This window comes from Callorhinus ursinus, unplaced genomic scaffold (genome assembly GCF_003265705.2).
Source record: "Callorhinus ursinus isolate GAN/ISIS: 27379988/994484 unplaced genomic scaffold, GSC_fseal_2.0 scaffold44, whole genome shotgun sequence".
NCBI lineage: Eukaryota > Metazoa > Chordata > Mammalia > Carnivora > Otariidae > Callorhinus > Callorhinus ursinus.
Window position 1 is genome coordinate 12,609,388 of NW_027397106.1, and position 22,010 is coordinate 12,631,397.

Here is a 22,010-nt window from a genome sequence, read left to right on the forward strand (position 1 = left end):
CTAGTCACATGAGACTACTTAAATGTATTAAAATCAAATAAAACAAAATTCAGTTTCTCCTTGGACTGGTTGCATTTCAAGTGCTCAATGGCTAGCAGGTACCCTTTCGTACAGTGCAGAAATAGAACATTTCCATTGTCTCAGAGTGTTCTGAAGGACAGCGCTAGTCTAAAGCTAATTTGTTCCATGAGGAAGGTGTTTTTGAGATGTTTCTCTAACTTTTGTGTTACTATCTTTGTGTCTCTAGATCAGTTTTTAAAGTCACCTTTTCAAAAAAAGCAAGACAAATTATGCATTATCCAGTGATTTAACTAATGTTAGAATGTAGAACAAAATATAAAAAAAAATAACTTTTTTTGAGCAGGAGTGAAAGTCAACTTTCAAATGATGATGTCATTGTAGACAGAGCGCTGGTCTCAGGGCTATCAAGGATCTGGACTAATCTTCAAATCTTAGTCTTTGAATGAACGAGTATTGGCCATAGATTTAATTTATAGAGTTAGTTTAATAACAAAGAATTATTTAAGCTCCAATTCAGCATGAATGCAAAACCTTTTTTATTACTTAGATCTGTTTATGAGGCATTTTACAGAGCTTCCAAAAATATTTATTGGACATGTTGGGATTTCATTATCAGATATATTGGCTTAATTTTTCTGTTTCTGGGAATTTAAATGGTACCCACATCAACTACATTTACTGTCCCAGGGAGGATGAAGTTTTCTTAGGACCAACTTTTCCCTTCAGCAACCCAGGATCTGAGCTAATAATGGCATTGAGCCAACCAATCTCATGGATTAGTTTAAAATATCTCTTGCTTACTAAGCAAAATGTCAAGGCCCAAGATATTAGAGTTTACTTAATTTAATTTCCTCTGCCTAAGAATAATCAACACACTTTCCCAAAACTGGGGAAAAGCATTTATATTAATGAGTTACTCTGTTGATACCCATGTAATACCACTGACTTATATTAATTGCTTTTCAAAAATAATAGTATTTGGGGTTTCCAGTACCACACACAAATCTTATTCAACAGTACTTAAAATGGATTATTGTGTGAACTTGGAATTGTTTTCTGCAAACATTCCATGGCCTTGTGATGAGATTGATACTGCAAATGGCTATGCATTATAGATTTGGTTCAGAGTGATTCCCTCTCTTCTGCATCTTTTCAAGTCTTTGGTTCCATAACTTTACCAAGTTTTATAATACGTGCTTGCAAACAGACCCTCTTCTTGAACCGTAGAGGATAAAGAGAAATATCTATGTTGTATGAATGGAAATAAACCCTTCTACATCATATTTCTGAAGTTAAGAATTTTCTTAATGTTGTTTATAGATTAAACAAACCAACTATAAAATACAAAAATAAATTCAGGGTGTATTAAAAATTAATATTTTCAATTACCGGGTCAAAATATTTGGTTGAACGAATACTGGTCTTATTTTCTGCATTACAAAGTTTTATGTACACAGTTTCCATCTCTGTTAGTATTTTTGAATATTTAATAAATAGTACTTGGCATAAATATTACATTTATATAATTACCACTTTACTGCTGAGGTAGAAATTTAGCACAAAAAGAAAAAAAAATCGAGATTTCTTAAAGGCCAGTGTTCTGCATATTTATGATACTCTTTTCCCAAAGATGTCACAGAAATCATGGAGTAAAGTCAGTATGAGATAAGGGTGTCTGCCAGTGCACATGGATTGTTTAATTTTGATGGGATTCACATGTTCTTAAAATTTTGGGGTCCCCAAGGATCAATAATGACCCAGTGGGCAATGTCTTCTGTGAACTGTTATCTCCAGCAAAGCCTAAGGGAGGACGGAGCTGAAGATTGAGAGTCTTGGAGGGGACTATCTCCTCTGATGAAGTCTTAGGTGAAATCTCTGACTCTTAGCACAGTGAATTAACTCCTCAGCATATTGGAGTATCTGCCTCCATTCTCTAGCTGCCCTAAACCTAACTATACTGGCTGCTTTCAGAAGAACCCATTCTGCTGAGCTTAACTGCCTTTCCTTTACAGGTTGGAGGATCTATATGCTTGACAATACACAATTGCAATTATCTGTATGAAAAAGCACCATGTAAGCAAAGTTAAAAATAAAATAATGGACTAAAAATATATATGTGACAACATAGAAGAGAAAATAAGTAAACAGAATATTCCATCATGTCTATAAGGAAGTGACAAAAAACACAATAGCAAAATAGGCAAAATTTTTAACATCTGCAAAAGAGAAAATGCAAATAACCAAAAACATGTAAAGGATGCTTACCTTAACTCTGAAGCAGTGGAATGCAAATGAAAACAACTGTGAAATATCTTTTTGATTTCATCATATTGAGAAAAGTTTGGTCATATCCAGCATTGATGAAGAGTTTGAGAAAAGAATAATCTCGGAACTCTTGGTTAATTTAAATTGTTTCAGTTCTTTTAAACATCCTGTCAGTATTGTAGTTACAAACATTAATAATGCATATTATTAAATATAAATAACAAATATAAATAAAATATAAAATTCTGATATTCCTTTGGGAATCTACCCCATTTTCATTGGATTAAATCTTGTTGAAACTACCAAAGTGCCCATCCTTTCCAAGGGCAAAGAATTAGCATGTGACTTAAATAAGGCAGGCTAGTGCCCTTCTTGGAACTTGAATCTCGATTAAAAGTACATCAGGACCTAAAATCACTGGAGTGCTAAGAAAATTGTCCATTTCTAGATTTCTTCAGTCTAAGATGCCAGCCACACAAGATACACCATTACTGCACGCATCACTTTTAAACAGGCACCGAATTCACAGCTAATGCTTTCTTTCCACTTAGAATTTTCTAGATTTAGTAAATGAGCTCCTTTACATGTACTTACAAATATATTTTTGTCACATATCATTCTTGCACTTACAAAGAAAAATTTAAGTAAAACAAATTGGCTAAGGTATACTTAAATCATTTTCATTTTATGAACCACTTTTGACTCAGAACCCTCTTGTAAATCACTTTTTGGCTCAGAGTTCTCAGTGTTCTTGAGTCTCTGGGCTATAAAGAGGGTAATTGATGGAGACTTTTTCAGTCTCAGATATTTTCTTTCCAGCTACTGATATCCATTCAGCACATGTGGAACTTACAGTGGTTTCTTCAACAATGAATACTAACTTCACTAATACAAAATTTATGCAGTGCTGCTGCTTTCCTGTCTTTTTTGCATACACAGTAAATTTTAAATAAATAACAATTCATAGTATAATCAAGAGAATTTTAAATGTTATTAAACCAAACATGTGTGGTGCCAACCATGCTCATTACTTAACTGTAGTGAGGACAATGTTAACATCACAGCCAAGTTCTCACACGCTCAGACAAGGTCATCTACTTTAAAAAATACCTCTGTCCAACCACGATTGTAAGACTCCATTTTAGAGGTGTTAAATTATGAAAAAATGCACAGCTTGGAAACAAATATGATTATTCCACCATAGATACCTAGCGATGTCATAGTTTCTATAATTTCTGAGGCTTGATCATTCAGTTCTTCCTTTATTTAGCATTTACTGTATGTTCAGACACTCTCCTAAGTGCCTTACTTGGATTATCTAATTGGATTTAATGACACAACTCATGAGGTAACTACTGTGTGTGTGTGTTATATAATAGTACATAGAAAAAATAAAAAGAATAAGTACATACTATATAAAAGCATGCGCAAGATTATACGTAATAACAATTTAGGGACAATCTAAATATGTTTTAGTAAAAGTTAAGATGAAGCAAATTTGGGCATATTAAAAAACTAAATTATAACCAGCTTCAGCGTTCAAAGTTGCTTATAGTAAGTCAAGATCTTTATGGAGTGGCTCTCCTCAGTGTAAGGTAATGGGCAGCCTGGGGGAGGTGTGTACAGCAGGGGAAGTATCAACAAATCCCTGCAGGTCAGGAAACTGGTGAGAGTTAAGAATATGGGTTGATAGCAACCTTACTACCTGCACAGTGCTGATGTCCTTTAGAAAAGGAGGCTGTTTTCAGCTTCAGCTGATTATTTCCATGTAGCTTATGACCAACTGTTTCCAGATCTGTCACATTTTCAAAAAAAAGCCTTACACCCAATATTTTACGTGAAATTAATTGACAATTGGTTGAAAAGTAAACAATGAAGGCCAAAGAAGCATTGGATACAGGCCAACTTTGGGCTTGGGTAAGGCAGTAAAAGGTAAAATAGAACAGTAAAGCCTTGCCTTCATTTCAGGGTACATGGCCCTCTAAGGAAAAAAGACATTTAATAGCTTCTCTAGGAAGAAGATGAATTTTTGTCATCTGGTAGATTTTAGGAAGCTTCCTTAAAAACATCTGGGGCGTGCCTGGGTGGCTCAATCAGTTAAGCCTCTGACTCTTGATTTCAGCTCAAGTCATGATCTCAGGGTCATGAGATTGAGCCCTGCTCCCTCCCGCACTGGGCATGGCGCCTGCTTAGGATTCTCCCTCTCCCTTTGCCCCTTTGGCCCTTTCCCCCTTAATGTGCATGCTCTAACTCTTAAACAAACAGACAAACAAGCAAAAAAGCCCTGGAACATGCCCTTGTCCTCTTCTTTTATGCTCCTTTATCCGTTCTGCCTGGAACGCTCTGAGACCCAGAAATGAAGGGCCACACCTTAGGGATAGCGGACTGATGAACTGGAAGGGGCCAAAATTCTTGAAGACTTTGTGAAAGAAAAGTTACCAAACCAGCCCTCCTCTGTGAACCTCCAGACTTTTCAGGAGAAGGAATATATTCTATACTGTTTAAACCAATGGTATCTGTGGCTAAAGCTATTCTTATTTTGAGAAACTAAACTGGAAAATCCTAAGTTAGAAAACAGAAACTTGTGAGGCTTTAGCAAAGCAGCTCATTAAACTGCCGCCTGTAGCATCTTATATAAAGTGGCTGCTAAGCTTTATGTTACCGAGTAGGAAAATGTCAGAATGAAGCAAAGTGTTGGCCACTTCTTGGGCCAACACCCCCCCTCCCCCACTTCAGGGAATATATACAAGAAAGAGACGAACCTTATTCTGATCATATTCTTCCATAGACTTGAACATACCAATACTTTATGACTTTATAGGTGAAAACAGAAAGGAAAGAGCATATGTCCTTGTTTAGACATTCTTTCAGCCTGTGGTCAGAAACTCAAAAGAGATGAAGGTCAGATAATCCTGTTACTCATTTTTGTGAATTGCAAGAACAAAATTATTTGACTCGTGAAGATTTCAGTAAGCAAAAGCAAAGAGATGAGAACAGTGGTGGTAAGCCCTAAAAATAGAAATTAGGAGGAACTGTAGAAACATGTATTGTATACAGGAAATGCACTTTAAATATAAAGATGCAAATTGGTAAAAATAAATAAAATGATTCGAGAAGGTAAACTAGGCAACAAACACTAATCAAGAAAACTGAGGTGGCTATATTAAGAATGAAACAACATAAACTTTAAACAAGAAATATTTCCAGAGATATTGAAGGATATTTTATAAAATTAAAAGGATCAAGTTTGTCAAGAATATATAACAATCCTAATTGTATGCACCCAATAACCGAGCTTCAAAATATACAAAAACTGTTCAAATTGAAAGAAATATCTAAATTCATAATTATAACAAAATATTTCAACATTTCTCTCTCAGTAAATCATAGAGCAAGAAAGAACATTGGCAAGAAGGTAGAAAACCAGAACAAGTCTATCAACCAACTTGTTCTGTGACATATATAGAGCATGCTATACCGAAACAGCAGAATACACATTTATGTCAAGTGCACGTGGAATATTCACCAAATGGACCATATGTTAGATTGTCAAATAAGTCTCAATAAATTTAAGAGTACTGAAATCAACAGAGACCACTGCAATAATAAATTAACATCAATTTTAAAAAGATACTTAAAAACCCTTTACAAACTTGGAAATTGAACAAAACATTTTTAAATAACTCATGGGTTCAAAAAAAATCACAACACAAGTTAGAAATATTTAGTCTAAATGACAATGAAAGTATTTTCTTTTTTTATATTTCTTGAAATGTGGCTATTGTCTAACTTTGTATGTTGTTTTGGGGAAGCCTGATGCTAGTCTAATTCTCTTCTCTTTGTAGGTTAATTCCTCAAGAGGAAGTGCTGAGGATTGTTTTCTTCACCTATAAAGTTTAATATTTTTTACCAGATTATGTCTTGGAGTTGGTCATTCCTAGTCCATTTTCTGTACACACTGTGTGTTTTCACTGCAAAGATTGAGATTTTCTTTTATTTCTGAAAACTTTATGTTATAGCTTTCCATATTAATTCTATTATGTTGTTTTAATTTTCTACAGAGACACCAGTTGTATATATGTTGAATATTCTTTGTTTTCCATTTTAACCACTTCTCTGACACTGCTTTTCTTCTGATGCCTTTTATTTTTTTCTTCATCTCATTTGCATGCTCTCAGTTATTTTTCTGCTTTCCTTCAATTACCTTTACTTATTTATAATTTTTAGTAGACTCTGTTCTACCTTCACCCCATACTGTAATTTATTCTTCACCATCTGTGATATGACTTTTGTCATTTTCTTCTATTTCTTTGCTAAGTTCAATTAATTCTCACTTCATTTCTTCCTTTTTTTTTCATATCTCCTCTTAATGTTTGCATTCTGATTCGAGGTACTTTTTTATATCCTACAATAGCTGTCTGAAGATAGAGAACTAAGTTTAGAGTGTTCTCTTACCATTTTCTCCAGTTCCATGATTTTTTTGTGGGGTCGGGGTAAAGTTTCTACAGCAGGAGTATTTTGATGTATATTTTCTAATTATTTAAAGTAGTTTTATGTGTATGTGACTCATTTTTTCCTATTCTCATTTATTTTGTGGATAATGTTCTTAGTTTGAGAGCACCTTTGGCTGTCATCCGTGCTCACTTACCAGTTGTGGGGTTTTTGTTGTTTTTTTGTTTAAGATTTTATTTATTTATTTAGAGAGAACATGTGCACACACGCACACATGCGTAGTGCGTGTTGGAGAAGGGGAGAGGGAGAGGAAGAGAAAGAACTTCAAGCTGACTTTGCGCCAAGTGTGGAGCCCCAGGTGGGGCTTGATCTCAGGACACTTAGATTGTGACCTGACCCGAAATCAAGAGTCGAATACTCAACTGACTGAGCCACCCAGGTGCCCTGACAGTTGTGGTTTTTTTAAGGGGAGGGCATGGTGTCTTTTTCTCCTTCATTTCTGTAAGATCCTTAATTTTTCTCTCATGTCATAGCTTCATCTGTCAGGACTACTAGATTTTTCTATATACCTGATTCTACCCCAGAATAGAAATTATGCTGCCATTCTAGTCACACACACATTCTAGCCTCTCTCCTATAGCCAGTCCTGTGAACCACCAACTTCTGACCTTTCTTGATTATTTTGACATTTAATGTTGGCCTTTCTACTAGGGACGTAACTTTGTCTTTGCTTCATCTAAGTCCTTTACTCCTTTCTACCCTTTCTAATGGAGTCTCTAAGCCACCCCTTCTCCATTCTCCTTATTGCAGAATAGTAACAGAAAGAGGATCACAAATCTTACATACCAGTTCCAACAAGAGATAAATTATCAGTGCTAGCAGGTGATAGGAATGCATTTTCAGACTGATGGTATCTAGGAAAATCCCAGATTTATAATCCACCTACTTAATGTTTAATGTAGATCATAATGGAATTGTTCCATTAAGTAGATACTTAATGAAGGATAAACTTTTGAATTTTATTTCTCCTATGTTCAGGAAAGAAAGTGTGAATAAAATATTCCTTGAGGGTGATTACCTCGGGAAATTTAGGTTGCAAATATACTGATTCAGGGGTGAAATAAATGTGAATAAACAATTTTGCAAAACCAGGTCTGTAGGAAACATCTTTTCAAAATGCTTTAAAAGCTTACCAAATAATTTATAGTATGTTATAACCTTTTAAAGCTTTTGTTATTCCGATATTAAGACAAAGTGTTAACTGTATTAGACCCAAATTGCGTCTGGTGATTTATTTATTGGAGTCATCACTCCAAGAAGAGAAGCATAAATTGAAGCACAGATGGTTTTTGTAGTAGGCAGAATAATGGCCCCCAAAGATATCAGATCCTAACCTCTGTAATCCAAATTTACATTTGTAAATATTAATTTATATGGCAAGGACTTTACACATGTGATTAAGGATTTTGAGATGGGGAAAGTATCCTAGATTGTCAGAGTGGGCCCTCAGTACACTCACATGTATCCTTATAAGACGGAGATAGAAGATTTGTCTACACACAGGAGAGGAAAAGGTGATATAACCATTGGAGGCAGAGACTGGAATGATATGGACAAAGCCAAGGAATACGATCAGCTACCAAATTGGAAAGGCAAGGAACAGTTCTTAGAGCCACCAGAGAGAGGATAGCCCTGGCAGTTCTGTGATTTCAGTTCACTGATAATTGATTTAGGACTTCTGGCCTCCAGAACTTGAGAGAATAAATTTCTATTTTTTTTAAGCCACCAACCTTGGGTAATTTGTTATAGAAACCCACAGGAAACTAATATAGTTATCAAAGGGAATTACATTATTTTCTAAAGCAATATCAGTTTTACCATCTAAGAGATTATGCATTGGAAATTATCAAATGAGCTATTATGTTATATGTGGTCTACAATTTTTCATTTCCTGGATACCACTGGTTATGGGAGAAGATAAACAGCAATTCACTATGAAAACTCAAGTAAGTCTCTATGTATCTTCATATCTGTTCTAAACCTTTTGAATCAACTTCTCAAAGATTAGGACTAGGAATCCAACCAAATCAAACCAAATCTGGTAGCTTCTTTAAATAATTAATGAGAAAATATATATTTTAATGGCTTTAAAAGGGTTTGCATTCCAAAATTCAAGTGTGGCACTAGATGTCCATCAGCTCATGAGAAGGGTATGGTTTCCATTACTTACCTCTCTTCTGATTTTATGGGTCTGCTTCTTCATAAGTCAGAAGAGTCTAATCTCCCATCTTTTAAAATTTCCTTTATAAATAGCAATTGCAGGATTTTCTGTGGTTTAGGTTTTCTTTTTTTAAGTAGATGTATATTTAAATCACACATTTGCAATTATAGAAACCCCATAGGAACTTTTCAGAACACTAAATTCTTTAGAAGTATTATCAGGACTCAGGTAAATGAAAGCAATCCTAGGAATGATTGACAAGATGACATCTTCCATAGCAGATTCTAAGAATGAGCAAAAAGGGATTAGCTACTCAGGAACCCAACCTGAGGGAGAGCCTGATGTAGAAACAGATGGACCAGGCTGGAGATCAGAGAGCTTCCTTTTGCTATTTTGGGGACAGAAGTGTGAAGCAACTCTGATTTTGGGTTTGTCCAACCCACGTGACATTTTAAGCCTCTCTAACATTGCCACCCAAACCGAGCTTTTCCGAGTGCCTGGCAACAGACCCTGTCCTGGGAAGAAAAGGAGATCTAACCAAGTTGGTTCTGCTTGTCTTGAAGAGTCATCCCTGGTACAAACATTGTTAGATTAATTGGAAGTTTTTTTTAAAAAAAAGGAGTAAGGGAAGAGAAAGGAAAAAAAAAAGCAAAACAAGAAACCCAAACAGATTCTTAGTAAGAAACTATTTTAGGGCCTTGGAAATGTCGCATTCTTTTTTTTTTTTTTTTGATCATTAATGAACTGAGATTTTTGTACAGTCCTGCAGTAGCCTTGAGGTATAATTTCTCTGGCTGAGGAGTGCTTGATTGTGCTAAATAAACAGAAAAAATACATTCATTGTAAAGTCCTGGGGATAGGTTCTTTCCTTGGGGGTGGCAATAAGAGAGACCAGAATGATGTTTTTTTCAAAGACTGGGATAATAAAAACTATTATAAAAATAGGGTGTGTTTTTCTTCCATTCTGCAATTGAAGCCCAGAAGTAGCTTGTTTGTCAATTAGGACTTAGCACACAGACTGTTAGGATCAAGCACGTATTTAAGGTGAGATGGAAATACTCTTTATATGATACATGTGAGATCCAACTGAATAATTAAAGGGAGAAATAATGTATTTCTCTTTTTGTTTAATATTAATATTATAGACGTTTAGGATGCAGATTGGAGGAAATTTCTTCATCTGCATTATTTAATGACACAGAGAGGTTGAGCTAGTGATTATTTGTGCCAACTCCTTATTACAATGAATAAAACTTAAACCCATAGGACTCATGTAGCCAACAGTAGATCTGACACTCAAATTTATGGTTGAAGACTCCTAGTGAATTATTTTTTTTCACAGAGCTACTGTATTTCCCAAGATTTTTCAAATGGTAAAATTCTTCCCAAACTGAATTGCTGGGAATATTCCATTTGATACCAGATTAGCCATTTCTAAAATATACGTTCCATAATAGAATTATTTAAAGAAAAAAGGCATTTCTACTCAAATCAGAGAAAGTCATGAATACGCAGAATCAATAGTGTCTTGTATGCCAAAAATACCAATCAGTAAATCTTTTTTGAGAGCTAGTTTGCTTCAGTTAGCAGGGTAAACAATCTCCCTGGAGACCGAAACTGTTTATTTTAGAAATCTGCCTCTTTACACTCCTGAGTACTTTTAATTCCACAGAAGCATAGTTGAATTGAATAGAATAGAACTACATCTATAATATTTATGAATGCCATAAACAAAATGTTTAAGTATTCAAATTTTGCTTTATACTCTTCATCAGACTCCTTTTAATCATTTAATTCTTTCTCCTGTATGATGGCCACTTTGGACTGTTACCTAGTGCCTTCTAATACTTTCAAAGGCTTCCTATCATGACTACAAATGCTTTATGTATGAGCATTTCCTAACCCATTAACTCCAGCCAAAGAGGATTGTCTTTCCATTTCTTCAAAGCTGTAAGCTTCTCAGGTTATTTCAAGTTAGGGTGTAATAAATTTGGTGTGCTATTCTTTACACGTAATATTTGCATTTAACTCTTGCCTTTCGAGTCTTAATCTGCTGTTTCTCAACCTGAGCCTGTTCAAAGAAACTGCTTCTCACAAATTCTGAGAATTCTCAAGGACAATTTAAAACTTTTGATGATTATCTTTGGATGATATATCTTAAAAAATAATGTAAGCATGTTCTGATCTGAATGACCACTGAAGAGCTTAATATTTCCTGTCATTTTAGTCCTGGAGTTCGTATTTACAGTATTGGTGCCAAGTAGCACTATTTTATTGTCTCTGGCTAATAAGAAATAAGCAGACATGCACTCAATGGTAAATGATGAGTGTGCACTAAGTGACACCCAAATGTCAGCACCACTTTCCAAAAAATTTCACAGTAATTAGGATTGAGATATGATAGGAGAATTCAGTCATCTGGTACAGGGCTGCGAGAGGCAAATTAATTTTGGCAAAACAATATCCATGATCATATTAAATCAATTATTAATTTCAATATTGCTAGCCTTGCAACCTTGTCTAATTTTTAAGCTTGCTTTGATATGAGTTAAAAGGACAAGAAATTTATAACTAATTTTATGTTGTATATATTTAGGTAACATTTTTAATAATAATTATAGTCACCCTGGATCACTTGTGATTGGTTGATTTGTTTGGTTTCAGCTGTGCTTTCCTTGAGTTTCAGTGACACAAGGCCAAAAGAGATAATATAAAAATCTAAAATCTGTCAGACAGATGGCCCTTTTGGCAATTCTCAAATCACATGGTACCAGCATGTTGTCTTCCCAATATTTGACTCTGGGAATGGCAAATATGTAAGCAGTTAATCAATTGGTCAATGTTTTTGAGCACAGCAGATTGAGGTGGGGAATGTTAATTTATCCCATTAAAAATATCGATATGACCATGTTCTCAAAAGGGGTCTGAAGTCTCATTATTTAAAAACCACAAAACATTAGAGAAATTTTGACCAATCTGGTTTATTTCTGCTTCCTTAAGCAAGTCATTTTAGCCTCTCAAGCTCGTGAGAAAGCCCAGTTCATACAAGCAAAGCCACATACCTGACCCACTGCTGCCCCAGATGTGTGAGCAATTAATATTTATTGCTATATGCCACTGAAGTGTTGTGGTTGTATTTCTGCACCATTATAGTGGCGATAAATAACACAGTTCACTTAAAATGGTATGTGTGTCTTTAGTACTTTATAATGGCATGCTCCTTCCCATTGATGAATTAGAATGATTGCCTATGTGGATGAACTTTTCCAATGAAGTTCTGAGATCCTTTGGAAGTGTGTACCCAGATATACACATCATTCTTAGAAATAATGGAAAAAAAGTGTGGGTGAGACCGCTTGGCATTGGTGACCTTTCACCCTCATCATTGGGAATGGTATACATTTAAAATGTAATAAAAGGAAGATTTCTGTGCTGATAGGCTTTTTCTCCTATTCTTTTGCACCCTGATATGGCACTCAGTTCAGCTAAATCAGCACCACCTGATCAGGGAGGAACTAACTTTGAGCTGACTGTGCTCGTGAAACTCTGTGCTCGCTATAAACAGACAGCCATGCAGTCCCCCGCACCAGGAGTTTTAGAAGCCCTCTTGCTGAACTGTGTGTATCTTTTGAAAACTAATGGTGGGAGGGGAGACTTAAGATTTGTTGGGGGTTTATTACATGTCAGGCATTTTAACTCTCATCTTTTTTAATTTGTATAAATTGTATAGATCTTTAAGAGGAGGAAGAGGCATGGAGAATGTTTTTACCAGTCCAACACTCTCCTGGTAGTAGCACCTGATGGCCTTTCTTCACTGCATGTGGTCCTGGTCCCCCACTTGTGTCACAGTGTATTTGCCACCTTCTAGTGATTCAGAAGGGTAGACAGGTGGCCCACGATGGCTAAATGAAATACACCAAACTCCCAGGGGTAGTCTGAGTCTTTAATGAGATTTAGAAATGTCAGAAAGAGTCTCTATTCCTTTTGGACCACTGACGTGGAGGGTGTATAAGGTCAGCACCCAGGATTCCTGCCCCGAGATTAGCCTGCCTGAGAACCAAGCGTATGCAGAGAGACGCGGAATCAACCGATGGAGAGTGTTCCCTGGGAACATTATTTAAGGCCTTACAGCAAGTCCATCTTGTAGGTCCCATTGTTTGAGCCAATAAATTCCTTGTTTTCCCCTTCCATTTATTTGAGTTGAGTGTCTATCATTTGTATTTGAAAGAATTATGAATGACTGAGGAGTGTTATCCTCATTTTATGGAAGAGGAAACTGCCTCCAAATGCCACATTACATGTCCAAGTTCTCACAAGTAATAACAGAGTTAGAATACGATCACAAGTCTATCCAATACCCATGATCCTTTCATAACTGCATTTTTAAAAGTTTTTTAAAAAGATTTTATTTATTTATTTGAGAGAGAGAGAGAGGGCACAGGCAGGGAGAATGGCAGGCAGAGGGAGAAGCTTAGCGGGGAACTTAGCAGGGAACCTGACATGGGACTTGATCCCAGGACCCTGGGATCATGATCCGAGCTGAAGGCAGATGCTTAACCAACTGAGCAATCCAGGCACCTTAAAGTTTTAAAAAATGTCCATATGGTAAAACTTATTCGGTAGAGTTTTATGAGTTTTGACAAATGCATAGATTTGGGTCCCTCCCACTAGGAGTTCCCTCATGCTGTTCCTATGTCGTCAGACTTTCTCCTTACTCTTGATACCTGGCAGCTACTGACCTGTTCTCTGTCTCTAGAGTTTCACTTTGCCCAGAATGTCATAAGATCGATCATACAGCCTTTTGAATCTGGCTTCTTTTCACTTAATACAATGCACTTGAGATTAACTTACTTTGTTGTATGTTATCAACATAAACGTTTTCTAAAAGCATGCTTACAGAAGCGTTTCAATCATATCCTCATTTTTAAAAAGTGGGAAGGAGAAGAATACAGGGTTGAATGACATGCTCCTAAGATTTATATCCACCTGGAATCCGTGGCTGTGATCGTATTTGGAAATAGGACTTTGCAGATGTCATCGAGTTCAGGTAAGGCCACACTGGATTAGGGTGGGGCCCTAATCCAATGGCTGGTGTCCTTATAAGAAGGAAGAAATCTGGACACAAAGACACACAAGGAGGACGCCAGTTGACAATGGAAGCAGAGATGGTGAGATGCAGCTCTAAGTCAAGGAATGCCAAGGACTGCCTGCAACTGTGAGAAACTAGGAGAGAGGCATGGGACAGATTCTCCCTCAGAGCCAACCGTACTGGTACCTTGATTTCAGACTTCCAGCTTTCAGAATTGTGAGAGAATAGATTTCTGTTGTCTGAAGCCACTGAATTGTGGTCATTTGTTATGACAGCCCGAGGAAACTATTATAACTAAGCTAATGAGTTATTCAGCGCTACTTTCAAGGCAACTTCTACCAAAGCAAAGCGGCCTGACTGACTGAGGAGATAGGATAAGCGCAGACCAGGTGTCTTCACCTCACAATTTTGCCTTAGGATGGGCTTGACTCAATTCTACAACCAGATTAGTAATAGCATCATAGGCACTGTTATATATTACCTCACATATCAAATTTGTTACTAGTAACTAAAAAGCGAAACCAGTTTTTAAGATATTATAAAAATGTAGAAACCTAATTTTGGCCTCCCATAAACTAATTTTAAAGTCAATTCATCCAAAACCACTGTGTTTCTATTCTGAAAAAAAAAAAAAGTCCAAGTTGGGGGAGGAGACACCTTTCATCAATCTTTTTATTAACAACCTTCAGAAGATTATAGACTCAGGAAATTAAGTATTAAAATTTAATTAAGTCACCAAATGACATAAAAAAAAGAGTAAAGACAATCCACATTCCTTTAGAGAAGAAATCTTCTAAAGTACATTTCAGTCTGCTGCTTGAATTTTAGATATAAATAAATAGGGATAGTTTTATTAGACTAAAAGTGTAGAGCATTTTGATACTTAAGATATGTAACTAAAAGATAAGAAATTCAGTCATCAGTAAATTAGCATTTTAGAGAAGCCAATAAAATGTATTTTTTTCCTTAAGAGATCCTTAAAGTATGTATACATCATGTTGATCTTGTTGACTCATTTAAAAATATCAGTTAATGTCGCTTGTAGTAATCATAAAAATCTCTGATTCTCAAATCTGGCTCCCTACCAGATACTCCTGGACAACCTAAAAAGATACAGATTCCTGTTCCTCACTTTCCAAATTCTGATTTGGTAAGTCTGGACTGGGACCCAGAGACTCTTATTTTACTTTTTCAAATTCTCCAAGTGATCCTGATGGGCAACCAGGTTTGAGAACCACTAATATGGAAAACACTCTCACAGAAAGAAGCTTTGATCTCTCAAAGCCTGGGGAATTAGAGCTAGGGTCAATCCAAGGTCAAATACAAAAAAAAATTAGAATGGAAGTAATCTAATACTTAGGGTCAAGAAACAGAGTCAGGGTTCAAAATGGAAACCAGGATCCAGTTTGGAAGCAAGTTTCATGAAACAGGAAGGGAGGTCAGAATGCCAATGAGAAATAATAATAGGACACAGAAGATCATAAGGCAGAACACAGGGAGCCCTGGGATTCAGAAGTTTGGGCTTAGTCCAAATCAGGATTCAGAGAAGGCTTTACCTGTACCAGACCTGTCTGTAGAGTAATGCTTTTATGTGAATCCTTCTATTAGAATACCAGCTCATTCAGGGTTGAACTAGCTGCTGCTGCTTCTCCTTCTCCTTCTCCGTCTCCTCCTTCTTCTTCTTGAGCATTTAGCAGCTTGCTTTAGTGTCTAGCATTAGATTGAGTGATATTTACTGAAATCTCCAGAATTGAAGTTATCTACCAGGTAATCTTATTTCAATGAACTAACGCTTGTTTGTGTGCACATACACGCACATGCAAGCTCGTGTGTGTGTCTCTTTATGTCTGTGTGTATATTTTTTGTAGAACCTTTCAAACAATTAACTGTTGCTTAAGAAGTAATATTTATTCTGTGTTATTGAACTTATAAAGAAAACCTTCTAAAAATGAATTTTCAACTTTAGGTAAATTGAAAGGACAGTTGTTATTTCTTGGGTAACAGTAAGACATTTATTTCTTTATAATTTGTTTTCATTCATAAAAAGGACAAAGCACAGTCCTATACTACTCCATTGAAAAAATGATAAAAAATAACTAAAAAAATCAATTCGATATTTGTCAGTATCAAATAAAACTACTATCACCTTTCCTGAAATACAAAGAAACAACAAATATGTCTATATCTATATAAAGTTTAATCAAGAATCTTGCATCTTAAGCAGATGATACATTAGTTAGTTTGACAACAGTTGAAAACTGATGGTCCCAGTCAAATTTGTACAATTGTATGAGGAGATGAAAAAGCTTGCATTATCAGTGTATGAGAGATTTTAATCTACCTTATCTCTGTCACAAATTTAAAATTAAACAACCAACCCCCAAAATCTGTTTTCTTCTTACCTTTCCAAACCGTTTCATGCAAAATCTAGCCAGTTTTGCTCTTTATTGCACTACATTAGAAAATAAAAGGCAAGCATGCATTTGGCAAAAGATTTAGTTGTTCTCGATTATATAAAAATGCCCAACAAGGGTCACATTGCAAAAGGAAAACCCCAAAGTGTAACAATGAAAACACAAACATTTGTACAGAAGGCTTACAGAGTATTTGTTTCCCTAAAGTATGAAGAGATTTTGTTTCCTTTTCAAATAATTAAGTATTTTATGAAATCTGGTCATGATTTTAAGACTGTTGACATACTTCCACTGGGAAATCATCCATTTCACTTATTTTTAAAAAGTTTCATTTTATAACAAAGAGTTGAATGTAAACTAATGAAATATTTATTGATATTTTCATAATGAAAGCTCTAAACATTTACACATAGATATATAGTACAAAAATTATACAAATTAAAGAAAGGGGGGTAAAGTGTAATAGATCTATTTTGCTTCCTGTAAATATTTTTTTTATGAACCTATAAGGTATCCTTTCTAAAAAGATAAACTCTATCTCTAATTAGCTAGCAAGGTTGTGCTAATAAAATAGGATTATACCTCCTGAATCATCAGACATTGCACTATTTTGTGAGCCAGCTAATCCTTTTTTACTCCATTTCTTTCACATCCACACTCAGACACATTTCCTTGCACACCATGGAGAATGAAGAAATGTGCATCTTCCTTTTTACAACTTATAAAAACCTAAAGCACCAACGCTTGGGAGACACCATTGGACAGACACATTACTTGTCTCCTCCTGGCCTTCCAGTATGCATACTTTCAAAAGTACCATTAGCAATATATTGATTTGGTATTTTTAGCCAGTTTTCAGTATTGCATTGAAGTGGGAAATGAGCTTAAAACTAAATTAAAAAAAATAAGGTATACTGTAATTTTTCCAACCAACAGGTGATTTCTTGATACCTTCATTTTACTTAGAAATGCAGCACAAAAACAAAGATACTAGAATATTATTAGATCACACTGATATTCACTTAACTGTCATTTATTCCTAGCTGTGTAAAGACTGTCACATCTCAATTAAAAAATGGAAGCACTCTACTTTTCAAAATTCATCATCCCACATATGAATAAATACAGCAATAGGATGATACTCTAGATAAGAGCTGTGATTTTTGAGGTTTGAAATTGATGACAAGAAAAGCATAAAATAACTTCAGAATATAATATAAAAGTAAAGAAAAATCTTCATATGGTCTGTTAACTTTACCACTAAACAACTAACTTAAAAGTATTACTGATTTTGAAAGCCAAATATTTAGAATTTACTTTCTTCCAAAATAAGAATACTGATAACAGGTTCTAGAATTGGTTTTCAATATTCAGAATCTTTTAACTCATTCAGTAAAATGATTTGGTCATGGAATTTATGTCAGAATGTTTCAGTTATACTCTATCTTTTGTCAAGACAACTCAAAATGTCATGAATGATAGGGGCCATTCAAAAATATGCAGGACCCGAAACAGAGAATAGTATAAGAGACTGTATTACTCTTACATTTACCACATACGATCAACATTTCAACCTCTATTATATTTCACAACTTGTTATAAGTTTAAAGCACCTGTGTATGGTGATTTTTACTTTCACTCTACAGCCTATAGTATTGAATTGAACACTGTAACTTGTCTCATTGGATTAAATCATGCAACTGTCACAGAATCAGGTTAAGTGGTTTATAAGGCATATTGGAACGAGTTAAAAATTATTTTATATCCATTTAAAAGTTTATTCTTTTGGATGAAAGGGTTCCTGAATGCCTCAGTCATAACGTGTATTGTAAATCAGTTGGATAGTTTGTTAAAGTGTAATTTATTTGGCTTCGGGCGGAGCCACAGGAATTGGAAGGAATTGTAGTCATCATAGGGATGAAGGTGTCCTCTGAGCTGGGCTGGGAACAGCAACTGTCACACCACATTCAGATTGCTAAGTAGACAATGATGCCAAGGGCAGGCAGCAGTAAGCCGAGAAGACTTGGTGATAGGGTGGACACACCTGCAGAGTAAACCAAAAACGTGCATATTATTTCATTGAGAATGGCACTATTTCTCATTTACCCTGCTTTGGGGAAGGCCAGAGTATGCAGGCCTAAAAAACAAAAGGTTCCTTTAAAAAAATAATTCTGTGTACTTCAGTGATTTAAAGAAAACAAAAACATTTGATCAAGAATTTCGTGTGTGAGAGCAAGTGGCTGTTTCTATAACACGTTCCTATAAATCATTTATGATAAAATCACAAATGTTTATGTTTTCCTCCCAGAAGGCGTTAAGTCAAGAAACATATGTAAATAAGCAAACAAACAAATGGAAAAAAAACACATATATAAGCTGTTAAAAAATAAGATAAAAAGATGTAATAATGTTACCTGGTATAAAAATATCATGGGTACACTGGATAGATTTTGCATAATTTAATATCCCAATGGTTTTAAGACATTTAGGTACTTACAAACAATGATTTGAGGAATATATTGTCGATAATAGTAAATAATCTATTCAAATTTTTATCTAAGGAAAAAATGCCCTGAGATATTATGTTATGAATTAAAAATAAATACGATGTAATGTACTATGGACTTATTTACATCTTGGGCTACTAATTATATCTAGAAGGGCTCCTCCTCTGGTCAAGTTTATGGGTGCAGGTCCTGCCCACACTGGAATTCTTGAGAAAAGGCTAAAAAATGGGATCAAGAAGGCACACTCTTCCTTTCCACTCCTCACATCTATTGGGCTACCTTTAATGAACACACTGTTGGAATGAATGCTGAGCTAAAAAATACAACCAACAGCTCGTAAATATAATAGATTTGTGTCAAGTTGTAGAATTTAATTTGAAACCTTAAAACCTTATTATCTGCCATGTTAACAGTGGCTCCCAATAGCCCTTTGGAATACTCCTCTTTTTTTTTTTTTGTGCAATCTGTATATTTTGGAATACTCTTATATTAGGAAGAGTCAGGGCATTTCTCTGGAATCTCTAGTCATTAAAAGCACATTCATGTTCCCCATCGGGGGGAAGATGATCCTATCTACCCTCACACCAGTATCTCACGAGTGCCCTAGTGCAGCGTTGAGTGCTGCATGGAAAACATAAGAGAAGTATTATCAGAACCAGATAAAGAAAGAAGCAGCACAGTGAGGGTGGAAAAGTCAAGTCGCTGCTGGGAGAGCATTAATGCTGCTGCTGCCTAATCATATCATGAATAGCAATGATAACACTAACAGCGACTACGGAAGCTACTACTTACTGTCCTATAGTCATGAGACAGACACTCTGCTGGCCTTTTATATATTATGACACCAACACAACAACCTATGATGGTAGGTCTTACTATCCTGATTTTATAGATTAGGTAACTCAGATCCAGTTAAAAATGACTTGCTCAAAAACCAATGGCCTTTTATATATATTATGACACCAACACAACAACCTATGATGGTAGGTCTTACTCTCCTGATTTTATAGATTAGGTAACTCAGATCACGGTAAAAATGACTTGCTCAAAGCCAATGGCCAGTAAAGCACAGAGCCAGGATTCCATCACAGATCTGCCAGGCTCCAAAGGCCATACTCTATCTTTTTGCCACTTTGTGTAGACAGCTTTGGAAAAGGACTAGTTCTAGAAATGTATAAAGACACTCCACTCCACACTTATAAAGGCACAGAAAGAGAATTGATGACATACGAGAAAGCAAGGCACCTAAGTTGTTTCAAAGAGAGTCTTTGCATTCACATAGTGTTTTTCATTCTATTTTTCTACATAGATATTTTTAAAATATGCCACAGCCCACCCGTTATTTTATTCTGATAAGGTGACCAATAAGAAACCTCAATCACACAGAAAAACATTAGTTTTCAATGTTTGACCTAAGTTAAATGATCTGTCCTGAAGACTTTTGTCTGAGAATGACTGCAGGGTCTGTGCATTGCTCTGTCCTCTGACCACAAATTACATCAGGGATGGATATACGTTCGTGTACTTGCCTGAATATGTGGGTTGGCTCATACAAATGGTGGCTGCAGAAAGAAGTTTTAGTCAATTGTGGATGCCATTTTGAAGTTTTGGTATTAGTATGAAAACCAAACACAATTTCATAATTTGTGGCTTCAACATCAGGATATTTGATTTATTTTAAATAAACTCTTCATGTTTATGTGTGTTATATTTAATTTCTCTAATGGCTCAAGCTTATGTAATTGTGGTCTTCATCTTCAGTTCTCTTTCACATTCCAAGCACAAATTAGAGACCTGACTGAATTACTATTTAAAGTCATTTTAAATGTGGGATCCCTATATTCTTGAAGCATTTTCAATATATATTGGTTTTATACCTAACAAAATGTGTATCATAATACTGCTATCAAGTATGTCAGTAATTATATGGTATGCAGTAAACATATATTTTGCTCTCACATATTTACTGCATGTCAAACATGAACAAGTCATCAATCTTGTGAAGCATTTTTCCTGATCAGAACAAAGGTAATGCCAATTTAGAGTACTATATCTTTTTCATTGCATTTTCTTGATTTTTTTTAACTAAACTGCCCTGATTTATTACTTCTTTCAGGAAGGATTCCTGCTGGAGAGAGTTATATATTGAGAAGGGAAATTCCAATTAAAAGTTAAATAGTACTTAACAATCTTTGCAAGTTTTACGATAAGTAGAGAACCATTCTAGTCAGTTTTTAATACAAATCTCTTTTCTGATGCCTAAATTTGGACACCATGGTCCAATCCAAATTGCTACTGCTGATGATGCTATAAGAGAAGTTTCTTCTTGTGATGTCACTTTTTGTGTTCACAACTATTAATATCTCTAGATTCTGAACAACTTCAGGACAAGGAATATATCCAAATTGTATTTTCAGCTGTGTTGACTAAGACCCAGTGCAGTATATAGTGAGTACTTGACTCATAATATTATAATAATTCTTCCAGCTATAAGCCCTGAGCCTTTTCTGATTAAGAGCAGAAGATGGGAGAGATAGCAAAAGGGTAGAACAAGGGGTTTTAAGGAAGAAAGCAAAGGAAACCACTTGACTTGTAGTGGAACCCTTTGTTATTTCTTTACATTTTAGATTCTGTCACATAATCTCTCTAACTTTTAGGGACCTGGGGAAAGGAAGGGGATTACCCATTCCCATTAATGCTTTTCCTCAGGAAATCATTTTTTTCCCTCCATCAGAGAGATGATATTAAAAACATGCATCAGTGCCTGGGTGGCTCAGTCAGTTAAGTGTCTGCCTTCAGTTCAAGTCATGATCTTCGGGTCCTGGGATAGAGCCCCGTATCAGGCTTCCTGCTCAGCAGGGAGTATGCTTCTCTCTCTCTCAAATAAATAAATAAATAAAATCTTAAAAAAACCCGCATATCAAAAAGGCATTTATTGGGGTTCCTGTCTGGCTCAGTCAGTAGAGCACATGACTCTTGATCTCAGGGTTGTGGATTCAAGCCCCACATTAGGTGTAGAGATGAGTTAAAAATAAAATCTT

At 35.5% G+C, this 22,010-nt stretch overlaps 1 long non-coding RNA gene across 1 annotated transcript in view; it reads left to right on the forward strand.

Moving 5' to 3' along the window:
• LOC141370752 (uncharacterized) overlaps nucleotides 1-12,715 on the forward strand; it is a 33,038-nt gene extending 20,323 nt beyond the window's left edge. Inside the window, exon 3 of the long non-coding RNA XR_012375060.1 lies at nucleotides 12,690-12,715. This is a non-coding gene — a long non-coding RNA (uncharacterized lncRNA). The remainder of the gene's footprint in view (nucleotides 1-12,689) is intronic.
• Nucleotides 12,716-22,010: the final 9,295 nt, after the last annotated feature.